This window comes from Lontra canadensis, unplaced genomic scaffold (assembly GCF_010015895.1).
Source record: "Lontra canadensis isolate GAN:19392208 unplaced genomic scaffold, GSC_riverotter_1.0 scaffold4, whole genome shotgun sequence".
Taxonomy (NCBI): Eukaryota; Metazoa; Chordata; class Mammalia; order Carnivora; family Mustelidae; genus Lontra; species Lontra canadensis.
This window is the reverse complement of record NW_022630998.1, coordinates 44,667,037-44,681,102: the sequence shown is the minus strand read 5'-3', so window position 1 is coordinate 44,681,102 and position 14,066 is coordinate 44,667,037.

The window sequence follows — 14,066 nt, the reverse complement described above, 5'->3', positions numbered from 1 at the left end:
TAATAGCTAAAATCAAATTCTTGCTTGGAATAGTTCACATTCTGATGTGAACACTGCAGTTCTTATACACAGTCAAAGATGTATGCAGGTTCCTATATGATCCCCAACATACAATTCCAAGTACACAACCCAGAAGACCCACAACTAGACAGTCTTCAGTGAAAACATTTAGGCAAATTAGCCCACTCCTAATATGGGGTACTTGGTAGTTCCCAATAAGGCCAGTACCAGAACAAATGGTCTTTTCCTTATAGAAGCCACAGAATTTAAGGATTTTCCCCCTCAATTTACAGAAGAGCTATACATGTACAAAAGAGCTTATAGGGAAAAAAAAAAAAGAATTAAAATACTAAAAAGAAAAAGGATGGTTGAGATATGCATTTTGCCTAATTATTTGCTATTTACTTCTATCCACAAAGTAAATGCACACCTTAAATTCAACTTACCTTTCCAACACCAATTCCCATCACACCAGCTACTCTGCCAGAAATAGTTCAATGTTCTTGCTACCCAGTAAGACAAAAGAGTAACTGGAGACCCCCCTCCCTTTTCCGTTTCATACACTGGTAAACACATCACTGAATGAGCAACTATGTCTTATTCACTGCACCTGCACTCTCTCAAATCTACCCATTCCTTTCAGTTCTTACTGCCCCACAAAAGCCCCCATCAATTTCTCTTTTTTTCCCTTTTTATTTAAATTCAACTAATTAACATATAATGTATTATTTGTTTCGAGGTACAGGTCTGTGATTCATAAGTCCTACATAATACCCAGTGCTCATTACAACATACACCCTCCCCAATGTCCATCACCCAGTTATCCCATCCCTCTCACTCCCTTCCCTTGGACAACCCTCAGTTTGTTTCCTATGATTAAGAGTCTCTTAATGGTTTGTCTTCCTTTCTAGTTTCATCTTATTTCATCCTTCTCTTCCCCTATGATCTTCTTCCTCATTTCTTAAATCCCACATATCAGTGAGATCATATGATAACTGTCGTTCTCTCACTGACTTATTGTGCTTAGCATAATATCCTCTAGTTCCATCCATGTCAATGTAAATGGCAAGATTCCATTTTTGATGGCTGCATAGTATTCCATTGCATGTGCATATATATACACAAACACACACCACCTCTTCTTTATCCATCTAGGCTCCTCCCATAGTTTGGCTACTGTGGACATTGCTGCTATAAACATTCAGGTGTACATGCCCCTTCAGATCACTATATTTGTATCTTTAGGGTAAATTCACAGTAGTGTGATTGCTGGGTCACAGGGTAGCTTTATTTTCAATTTTTTGAGGAATCTCCATACTTTTTTCAAGAGTGGCTACACCAACTTGCATTCCCACCAACAGTGTAGGAGGGAAGTTCCTCTTTCTCCACATCCTTGCCAACATCTGTCATATCCTGACTTGTTCATTTTAGCCATTCTGACTGGTATGAAGTAGTATCTCACTCTAGTTTTGATCTGTATTTACCTGATGCTGAGTGAGGTTGAGCCTTTTTTCCTATGTCTGTTAGCAATATTATGTCTTCTTTGGAGAAGTGTCTGTTCATGTCTTCTGCCCATTTCTCGATTGGATTATTTGTGCTTTGGGTGTTGAGTTTGTTTGTTTTGTTTTGTTTTTTAAGATTTTATTTATTTATTTGAGAGAGAGAATTTGAGAGAAAGAGAGAGCATGAGAAGAGTGAGGGTCAGAGGAAGAAGCAGACTCCCTGCCAAGCAGAAGCCCAATGCAGGACTTGTTCCCAGGACTCCAGGATCATGATCTGAGCCGAAGCCAGTCACTTAACCAACTGAGCCACCGAGGTGTCCCTGGGTGTTGAGTTTGTTAAGTTCTTTATAGATTTTGGATACTAGCCCTTTATCTCATATGTCATTTCCAAGTATCTTCTCCCATTCTTTCAGTTCTCTTTTGGTTTTGTCAACTGTTTCCTTTGCTGTGCAAAAGATTCTATCTGGATGAAGTCCCAATAGTTCATTTTTGCCTTTATTTCCCTTGGCTTTGGAGATGTGTCTGGCAAGAAATTGCTGTGGTCAAAGTCAAAGAGATGGTTGCCTGTGTTCTCCTCAAGGATTTTGATGGACTCCTATCTCACATTGAGGTCTTTCATCCATTTTGAGTCTATTTTTGTGTATATGGTGTAAGAAAGTGGTCCAATTTCATTCTTCTGCACGTGGCTGTTCAATTTTTCCCAACACCATTTGTTGAAGAGACTTTCTCTCCATTGGACATTCTTTCCTGCTTTGTCGAAGATTAGTTGACCACAGAGTTGAGGGTCCATTTTGGGGTTCTTTATTCTGTTCTGTTGATCTGTGTGTCTTTCTCTGTGCCAGTACCATACTTTCTTGATGATTACAGCTTTGTAGTAGAGCTTGAAGTCTGGAATTGTGATGTCACCAGCTTTGGTTTTCTTTTTCAACATTTCTTTGGCTATTCACAGTCTTTTCTAATTCCGTACAAATTTTAGGATTGTTTCTTCCAGCTCTTTTTGAAAAATGCCAATGGTATTTTAATAGGGATTGCATCGAATATATAGATCGCACTAGGTAGCACAGACATTTTAACAATATTTGTTCATCTAATCCAGAAGCACAGAATGTTTTTCCATTTCTTTGCATCTTCCTCAATTTCTTTTATGAATAATCTATGGTTTTCTGAGTATACAGATCCTTTGCCTCTTTGGCTAGGTATATTTTGGCATTGGGTGCAGTTGTAAATGGGATTGACACCTTAATCTTTTTCTTCTGTCTTGCTGTTGGTGTATAGAAATGCAAATGATTTCTATGCATTGATTTTATATCCTTCCACTTCACTTCCTTTTTGAGTTCTAGCAATTTTGGAGTGGAGTCTTTGGGTTGTCTACATAAAGTATCACATCATCTTTAAAGAGTGAGAGTTTGACTTCTTCTTTGCCTATTCAGATGCCTTTTATTTCTTTTTGTTGTCTGATTGCCAAGGCTAGGACTTTTAGTACTCTGTTGAACAGCAGTGGTGATAGTGTCGTGTTCCTAATCTTGGGGGGAAAGCTCTCAGTTTTTTTCCCATTGAGAATATTTTTTGTGGGCTTTTCATAGATGACTTTTGTGATATTGAGCTATGTTCCCTCTATCCCTATACTGTGAAAAGTTTTAATCAAGAAAACATGCTGTACTTTGTCAAATGCTTTTTCTGCATCTGTTGAATCATATGGTGCTTGTTCCTTCTTTTATTTATGTAGTGTATCACACTGATCGATTTGCAGATGTTGAACCAACCTTGCAGTCCAGGAATAAATCCCACTTGGTCATGGTAAATAATCCTTTTAATGTTCTGTTGGATCCTGTTGGCTAGTATTTTCTTCTCTTAACATGTTTTCCCCAATCCAAAATTTTCCACAAAAAAACTACCCTTCATATTGCTAAAACACCTGGGAGGTCATGTCACAATTTTCTGATCATTCTCAAAAACCTGGACAAGTTTCCCAACTGCCAGCCCAGCATCCAACGTTTTCTACCACTGCAAGTTTATACCCCACTACTCCACTACATGATACCCACTATATCTCTCCATTTCCTAATATTTTCCATCTAGAGCAATGTCAGATGGTATCCAACCTCCTAACTTTACAAGAAGGCAAATAAACTCAGAATTTCAAACACCTTGCCCTGCCCCAACATAGGAGGCGAAAACAAACAGAAATCCAAACGTAGGTCCCATAAATGCTAATCCTGAAATGTTTCCCAGCTCCACTTCCATGTCCTACCTTTAAGTTCTAGTCAAATATCTTCCTTGATAATTTCAGGTGTACTAGTTTTTAACAATCTTAGCAAAGGAGAAAGAAAAGATATGCTGACAAAATTTAGTAGCTCACTATTAGTAGTTTTAGATGTCTCACTCACTCCTGGCAATTTTAGAATACAAAAAAAAAAAATTAACTGACAGATGCTCACACAAGCTAGACACAGGGATCAATTCTTCGCATAAATTTCCTCACTTAATCTTGCAGAGGAAAAAAATAATTCTTTTCACAAATGATGGAAAAGATCTAAGAAGCATAAGCCCTTGTCTAAGATCACACAAACCATTGTTGGAAAAGCTGAATTTGAACCCAGGTTTGGATTAAATATATTACTGGCATTTCCCTTTGCTCACATGTCAATAAAAGGTTTTTATTCCCTTATTAACATGTGCAGACACCACTACCTGCTTTTCCCCTTTCTTAGGCTTGCCTCTAATGACCAGCCTGGAAAACCATGGTGACATATTCGCCAGGACCATTACTACCAGGACTATGGGAGCTAACAGGGCATCCCTGGTCTGTGTGGGAGAAGCCCTCACAGCTTCCAAGGCTTCTTCACCAGGTTCCCAGACTCACCACCTCTATTTCCCCTCCAGGACTGGGCAGAGTGGATGGTAGCCAACAATAGTGGTGCCTCCCACAGGCTCCTGCAGGTTTCAGTCCACATTGTGAAGGTCATTGAAAAGAAAGATGGAGTTGTGAGACCAATGTCTCCCGCACTGCCCCCCTAGATCATCGGAGAGGGCTCAGCCTGCAGCTCTTAAGGCAAAGGCAGTGACCTGTGGAATCTCCCTAGGGGCCTCCATTTCTCAGTAAAGGACCTAGTGGTGACCTCCCGGGCATTCTCAGCATTGGCAGCCCAGCTCACTGAGCAGGCCCCAGTTGCCAGATACCATTGGACCAATGCCAGTTTAGAGAGGCCTGGCCAAGGGGCTGTGGGGACCTTGATGGCTTAACAGTAACACAGATCCCCCTAAGTCTTCTCTTCCTGGGATGTGTGAAACAGTTTGCAAACTAGCAAGCTCTGGGTTCACAGAGTGCTGTCAAAGCTCATTGCATTAAAATACTACTGGGCAAATATTTTTGTCTAGGAGCCTCACACCTCTCCTCTGTAAGGATTTTGCCCTCTTTACAGGAAAACAGCCTGTTAGTCTAGAACTCTTTCAGTAAAACACTCTTGGCATCCATTTCCCAGATTATGCTTCATCTAAAGTCTCCTTCAATTTGATAGTTAATTCGCCATAATTAAATACCATTATTTCATGCAGGTGTGGGACTGAGGATAAAACTAGCATCATAAATATAGTTTCTGGGTGCCTGGGTGGCTCAGTTGGTTGACTGTCTGCCTTCAGCTCAGGTCATGATCCTGGGGTCCTGGGATGGAGCCCTGAGTCGGGCTCCCTGCTCAGCAGAGAGCCTGCTTCTCTCTCTCCCTGCCTGCCGCTCTGCCTACTTGTGCTCTTTAGCTATCAAATAAATAAAATCTTAAAAAAATAAAATAAAATCATACACATATCCATACAGCTTCTGTTCTAAAGAAGATTACACTGGATGCCTTCACCTCCCCCCATCCCATTTTTTCCAGGCTTCGCCACAATCCTGGTGGCCCCTTTCTGCCTCTACTATAATTCTAAAGAGACTTTATTTTTGCCACTTTTACTTAAAATCTAGACACTCCACAATTTGTTTTCTGATTAACCACGTGATCCTTCAGGAGTGGTTTTCAATCACATCTAATACTACAACTCAGAAATCCTGTCTTCTCTTGTGGTGTGGGCTCTGACATTCTCTGTGAGAACAGGCTAAAGGGAAAACTAATGCTTGTATCGAATTCTATTTTACAGATGGAATCCCAGTTAATCAGTAAGTATTCCCGGAGTACTGCAAGGCCTTGGAATATTGCCAGTTGGTCATTTGTTCAATTGAATCTGGGTTAAATGGATACATCTAGAAGAATACAAAGTGCCAAATTTTAAAAAATAAGCAAAATAAAGCTTGAATAAATAAGTAAACATTAAAGAAATTGAAGTGATGGCCAAATATTCCCCCTTCCAAAAAGCCAAGAATGTTTAACAGATGAGTCGTACAAAACTGTTCAGCTTATTGCATGAGGCCAGTGTAATTATGGTGCCAAAATCAGATAATAACAGTAAATGAAGAAAAATATGTATGCTCATTTTATTTATGAATGTGGTTTTAAAATTATTTCAAAAGTAACTAAATACAATAGTACTTTTCAAAATTACATTTTTTAGAGTTCGTACATTCCTAAGAATGTAGGTATGATTTAGCACCAGAAAAAAATCTATCAATGTTATTCACCATAGTAATATGCTGAAATACAGAACTGAAATCATTATGGCAAACAATGAGGGGGGGAATTCTATTAAAGTAAGTGGTATCTACCATGAAAAATTCATAAGTATCTAAGAAATAAAGGCACATTTTTCAGCCTGGTGAACCAACAAAACATTACATAGTAAACTTACTCTAAATATGTTCCTGATAAGATCATAAATAAGACAAAGGTGACCCCATGATCAACCTTGATTGACAGATTATTGAAGGTCCTGTAAGACATTATATATATTAAAAAAAAAAAAAAAGGACAGAGACAGCAAAAGAAAAAGAGTGCAAGGGAAAAAATAATTAACTCAATATAGCAGATATGAGAATGAGTGACACAACCTACATGATCCCCTCAACAGACACAAAAAAATCACTGGACCAAATCCAGTGTCCATTTCTCAAAAATGAGAAACAGAAATGAACTTCCCCAACTTGATAAAGAGCCTCTCTGTAAAACCTATAGTTAGTATTGTACTTAATGTTAAAAGTCTAAATTTTCACCCCCTGAGATTAAGAACAATGCATGGATATCCATTTTGAACACTTTGATTCAGCATTCATGGATGTTCTAGAAAATATAACCAGTCAAGAAACTGAACTAAAAGACAGCCAGATTGTAAAGAAAGAAGTAAAATTCTTTAATTACATACAATGTGAAATTGTTAAAAAATTCCTAATAAAGCCACATACAAAATGGCTATATGAACTCATAAAGGTTGGCAAAAGCAAAGAACACAAGATCAGTTTACAAAAACTGATCTCATTTCTATATACCACAAATAATCAAACTATTCAGAAAGGAATTCCATTCACAATAACATCAAAAATAACAAAATTCTGACAGTAATATGGCAGTTGGTGGAGCAGAAAGATCCTGAGCTCACCTCCTCCCAGGGATGCACAGAGGCAACAGCTACCTGTAAGGCAATTCACTACGAAAACAGCCTGAGACTGACGCAGCAGACCTTTCACAGCTACAGGCATAAAGAGAAAGCTCCATTGAGAAAGCAGGAAGGAAAGAGGCAAGGTAGGGAAACAAACCTCCAGCAGAGTGGCAACCCACAATCAGGAAGTATATCACAGGTGTGGAGGCACAACATGAGAAGCAAAGGGATCAAGCCCAAGTGGGGTTGGCTCTGAGCACCTGCAATGGGAAGACGAGCTCCCATGACATATGCCTTTGAAAATCAGTGTGGCTTAATTCTAGGAGGACCAGGGGGCTATAGGAAATGGAGTCTCTGCTCTTAAAGGGCCAGCATGCTGTATCACTTAGCCAGAGGCCCAGCACAGAAGCAGCAGTTTGAAAACCACATAGGGTACACATGAGGAAATGCATTAGCCAATTTTAGGACATCTGCTGGAAGGGCTGGCTTCTACAGGAGCATTCCCTGGGAAGAGAAGTGCTACTGGGTGCCATTTTCATGTTCTCCTTCAGCCTAACCAGCTGGATGCTCATGAAACCAGCTCTGACACTCTCCATCTACCATGCTGGCATTGCTTGCCCCACCATGCAATCCCCTTTGGACCCACCCTACCCAAATGGCCTTTCTATCAGGCACCCCTCCAAAGAAGCTCCAACCCCACCATATTCAGCTGGCAGACCCAGCCAGAGCAAGCACCTTTAAGAGCAATTCCTGCCTGAGGTTTGGGAAAACCAGTCCCAACTACCAGTGCCTCCACAGTAGCTACAGCGAGGCCTCTCATTCAGCTGGGACAGGAGCTAACTCTACCCACCAGGGAGCACACAGCAGTTACACTGGTCTATACAGACAGCCAAGCTGAGAGCTAGCCTTGCCAAGTGGGCAGGCATCCTTAACAGTTGTGGCTGACCCACAATAGGAGGGTGCATTACCTTACAGAGGGGTTCTGGCAACCAGGAGGACAACAGTACTGGGCACCAGAGGTCATAAGGCCACTCACTACTTTCAAGACCAAGAGACATAGCTGATCTACCTAATTGATACTAACAAACACAAACGGTCAAACAAAACAATGACAGAGAGGAATATAATTCAACTAAAAGAACAAGACAAAACCACAGAAAAAGATAAGCAAAACACACATAAGCAATCAACCTAATAGAGAGCTCAAAGTAATGGTCATAAAGATAGTCACCAGACTTGAAAGAATGGATTAACTCAGTGAAAACTTCTACAAAGAGATAGAAAATGTCTAAAAGAACCAGTCAGAACTGAAGGATACTGTAACTTATGTGAAAATACACTAAAGGGAATCAACCACAGATTAGAGAATGATGAAAAAGAAAACGTCTGAGCTGGATGACATGGTAGTGAAAAGCAACCAAGCTGGAAAGAGAAAAAAAGAATTTAAAAAAATGAGGATAGGGGCGCCTGGGTGGCTCAGTGGGTTAAGCCGCTGCCTTCGGCTCAGGTCATGATCTCAGGGTCCTGGGATCGGGTCCCGCATCGGGCTCTCTGCTCAGCAGGGAGCCTGCTTCCCTCTCTCTCTCTCTCTCTCTCTGCCTGCCTCTCTGTCTACTTGTGATCTCTCTCTGTCAGATAAATAAATAAAAAAAAAAAAAAAATGAGGATAAAGGAACCTTGGCAGCGCCATCAAGTGTACTAACGTTACTAACATTCACTTTATAAGGGTCCTGCAAGGAAAAGAGAGAGAAAGAGGGCAAAAAACTTATTTGAAGAATACTAGCTGAGAATTTCCCTAACCTGGAGTAGGAAAACGACATCTATGGTGAGGAAGCACAGAAAACCCCAAACAAGATAAACCCAAAGTAGTCCACAATACACATAATAAAAAGGCCAAAGAGTAAAGGTGTAGAAAGAACCTGGAAAATAGCAACTAGTTACATACAATGGAAACCCCCTAAGTGTCTTAGCTGATTTTTCAGCAGAAACTTGACAGATCAGAAGAAAGTGGCACAATATATTCAAAGTTCTCAGGGGAAAACTTAAAACCAGAAATACTTAACTCAGCAGGATTATCATTCAGAATTGAAGAAAACATAAATAATTTCCCGGGAAAACAAAAATCGAAGGTGTTCCCCATCACAACACAGGCCTTACAGGAAATGTTAAAGGGATTTCCTTAAGTGGAAAAGATCCTAAATATAACTCAGACAATTATAAAAGAAAAAAACTTCACTGGTAAAATCAAACATCCACTGAAGGCAGTAGTAGATCAATCACTTATAAAGCTAGTATGAGGGTTAAAAGACAAAAGTGATAAAATAAATTTTATCTACAAAAAACTACTCAAGGGATATTCCAAATAAAAAGATGTAGAATATGACATCATATATATAAAACATGTAAGAGGGAGTCAAAATGTAGTGCTTTTAGAATGTATTTCTAGATTGCTATGTACACAGAATGTTATATATCAATTTCATGGTAACCACAAACCAAAAACCTATGACAGATACACAAAAAATTAAAATTAAAATTAAAAAAATTAAATCCCTTGTGAAATCACAAGGGAAGTGAACAAGAGAAGAACAGAGAACCACAAAACAACCAGAATACAATTACCAAAATGGCAGTAAGTACATACCTATCAATAATTACATACCTATCAATAATCACTTCAAGTGTAAATGGATTAAATGCACCAATCAAAACACAGAGGGTGACTGAATGCATAGAAAAACAAAACTCACCTATATGTTGCTTACTGAGACTTATTTCAGACCTAAAGACACAAACAGACTCAAAGTGAAAAAATGGGAAAAGACAGTCTATAAAAATTAATGCCAAAAAAAAAAAAAGTTGAGCCAGCAGTACTTCTATCAGACAAAACAGATTTTTTAAAATGACCCAAACAAAAGGGTGTGGCATAATAGTAAACAAACAAACAAACAAATAAGAAAAGTCAATACAATAAGAAACTATAACAATTGTAAATATCTATGCGTCTGACATAGGAACACTTACAAAAGGCAAATATTAATAGACATAGAGAAAATGACAATAATACGATAACAGTGGGGACTTTAACACCTCACTTACATCAATGGATAGATAATCCATACAGAAAATCAACAAGGAAACAGTAGCTTTGGAGGGCATAGTAAACCATAGGGTCCTCCCAGATACATACAGAAAGTTCCATTCAAAAATAGCAGAAAACAGGGATATCTGGCTGGCTCAGAAGCATCTACTCTTGATCTCGGGGCTATAAGATCAAGGCCCCATACTAGGTGTAGAGATTACTTAAATGAATAGAACCTTAAAAGATAAAGGAAACAACATTCTTTTCAAGTGTACATGGAATATTCTGCAGGATAGATCACAGGTGAAGCCACAAAACAAGTCTGAATAAATTTTTTTTTAAGATTTTATTTATTTATTTGACAGACAGAGATCACCAGTAGGCAGAGAGGCAGGCAGAGAGAGAGGAGGAAGCAGGCTCCGCACTGAGCAGAGAGCCCAATGCGGGGCTTGATCCCAGGACCCTGAGATCATGACCTGAGCCGAAGGCAGAGGCTTAAACCCACTGAGCCACCCAGGTGCCCCAATTCTGAATAAATTTGAGATTTAAAGCATACCAAGCATCTTCTCTGACTATAATGTTATGAAACTAGAAATCAATTACAAGAAAAAAATCTGGGAAAAAAAACAAACATGAAAAGCCTAAACAACATGCTACCAAACAACCAGTGGGTCAAAGAAGAAATCAAAGAGAAAATTTTAAAATTCTTGATGACAAACAAAAATGGGAACACCAGAGTTCAAAAAGCTTGGGACATAGGAAAATGGTTTTAAGAAGGAACTGTTTACTATTCAGGCTAACATCAAGCAACAACAAAAATCCCAAATAAACAATCTAACTTTACACCTAAGGAAATAAAAAAAGAACAAATAAAGCCCAAAGTTAGTAAAAGGTAGTAAACAACAAAGATCAAAGTAAGAATAAATGGCAAAAAGACTAAAAAACAATAGAAAAAATCAGTGAAATTAAGAGGTGGTTCTTTGAAAAGATAAACAAAACTGACAAATCTTCAGCCACATTCATCAAACAAGAGAGAAGACTCAAGTAAAATCACAAATCAAAGAGAAATTACAAATGATACCATGGAAAAACAAAGAATTATGAAAGACTAGTATGAAAAATTATATGCCAACATATTGGGCAACCTAGAAGAAATGGATAAATTCCTAGAAAAATACAATTTTCCAAACCCAAATCAGGAAGAAATAGAAAATCTGAACAGACTGATTAAAATCCAATGAGTAATAAAAATTTTCCAACAAATAAAAGTCTAGAACTAAAAAACTTCACAGGTGAATTTTATCAGACATTTAAGGAAAAGCTAATACCTATCCTCTCAAATTATTCCAAGAAATAGAAGAGGAAGGAATGCTTCCAGATTCATTCTTTAAGGCCAGTTTTACCCTGATACTAAACCCACACAAAGATACTACCAAAGAAATTACATACCAATATACCTGAAGAACACAGATGCAAAAGTCCTCAACAAAGTATTAGCAAACCACATGCAATAACACATTAATAGGATCATTCAACAAGATCAAGTAGTATTCATTTGGGGATGCAAGGATAGTTCAAGATCTGCAAATCAATCAACATGATATACCACATTAACAAAACGGATAAAAATCATAGGATCATCTCAACAGATACAAAAATAATTGAAAAAATTTAACCCTTGCTCATGATAAAAGCTCTCAACAAAGTCCATATACAGGGAACATACCTCAATATAATAAGTGTCATATATGAAAAATTCACAGCTAAAACCCTACTCAGTGTAAAAAGCTGGCAGCTTTTCTTCTAAGCTTAGAAACAAGATAAGGATGTCCCCCTCACCAGTTTTATTTGACATATTACTATAGTTCCTAGCCACAGCAATCAGAAAAGAAAAAAAATCTTCCAAATTTGTAAGAAAGAAGTAAAATTGTCACTATTTGCAGATGACATGACACTACATATATAAAACTCTAAAGACTCCACCAAAACTACTAAAACTAATAAATGAATTCAGTAAAGATGCTGGATACAGTAACAATATACAGAAATCCTTCAGATTTTTGTACACTAATAATTAACTAGGAGAAAGAGAAAGTAAGAAAATAATCCCATTTACAATAGTATCAAAAAGAATATAATACCTAGAAATAAATTTAACCAAGGTGGTGAAAGATCCATACTCAGAAAACTTTAAGACACTGATGAAAGAAATTGGAAAGATACACCATGCTCATTGATTAGAAGAATTAAAAGAATTAGAAGAATTCTAATAAAAGAATTAGAAGAATTAAAATTTCCATACTATCCAAAGCAATCTACAGATTCAATGCAATCCCTATCAGAATACCAATAGTATTTTTCATAAAACTAGAACAAGTAATCCTAAAATTTGTATGGAACCACAAAAGACCCTGGAGAGCCAAAGCATTTTGAGAAAAAACAACAAAGCAGGAGGTATCAACTCTCATATATCAAATTATATTGCAAAGCTATAGTAACTGAAAAGTATGAAATATATACATAGATCAACTGAACAGAATAGAGATCCCAGAAATCAATCCACACTTAAATGATCAATTAATTTATGACAAAGGAGACAAGAATATACTATAGGGGTAAAGATAGTCTCTTCATAAATGGTGCTTAGAAAACTCAATAGCTACATGGAAAACAATGAAATTGGACCACTTCCTTATACAAAAATAAACTCAAAATGGACTAAAGACCCGAATGTAAGACCTAAAACCATAAAACTTCTAAAGGAAAACATAATCAGTAATCTCCTGGACATTAGCCACAGCAATATTTTTCAGAATATTTCTCCTCAGGAAAGGGAAACGAAAGCAAAAATAAACAATTGGGACTACATTAAACAAATGAAAAAGGAGTCTACTGAATAGGAAAAAATACCTGCAAATCATCTATCTCATAAGGGGTTAATACCCAGAATATTTCAAGAACTCGAACATCTCAAAACCAGAAAACAAACCAAAAAAAAACCCCAAATCCAATTAAAAATGGGAAGATGACCTAAATAGACATTTTTCCAAAGACAACATACAGATGCCCAAAAACACATGATTAAGTGCTCAACACCACTAATCATCAAGGAAATGCAAATCAAAATCACAATGAGATAGGGCTTCACACCATTAGAATGGCTAGAATCAACAAGAGAAGAAAGAGGAAGTGTTGACAAGAATGTAGAGAAAAAGGAACCCACATACACTATTGATGGGAATGTAAATTGGTGCATCCAGTGTGGAAACAGTGTAAAGTTTCCTCAAAAAATTAAAAATAAAAATATACAACCGAAAAGTCCTCTTTGGGATATTTGCCCTAGGTAAATGAAAACACTAGTTCAAAAAGACAGATGCACCTCTATGTTTATTTCAGCACTATTTAGAAGAGCCAAGATATGGAAGCAACCTAAATGTCCATCAACAGATGATGAATAAAGAAGATGTGGCATTGTATATTCAAGGGAATGCTACTCAGCCATAAAAAAAGAATGAAATCTTACTGTTTGTAACAATCTTAGTAGACCCAGAGATTATTAGGCTAGTGAAATAAGTCACACAGAGAAAGACCACATCATTTTCCTTATATGTGGAATCTCAAATAAATAAATAAATAAACATCAACAACAACAAAGCCAGACTCATACACAGAGAACAAATTTGTAGGTGCAGAGAGAAGGAGGTGGGGAGACAGGTGAAATAGTTTAAGGAGATTATAAGGTAAACTTGTAGTTCAAAGCAGTTAAATCACAGGAAGAAAATGTCAACACAGGAAATATACTAATATTGTAACAACTTTGTACACTATTTGCATAGTGATGCAAAGTAACTAGCTTTAATGTGGTGAGATTTCATAATGTATGTAATTGTTGAATCACTATGTTGTACACCTGAAATCAATGTATGTCAACTATATTTCTACTAGACATACAAAAAATTGGG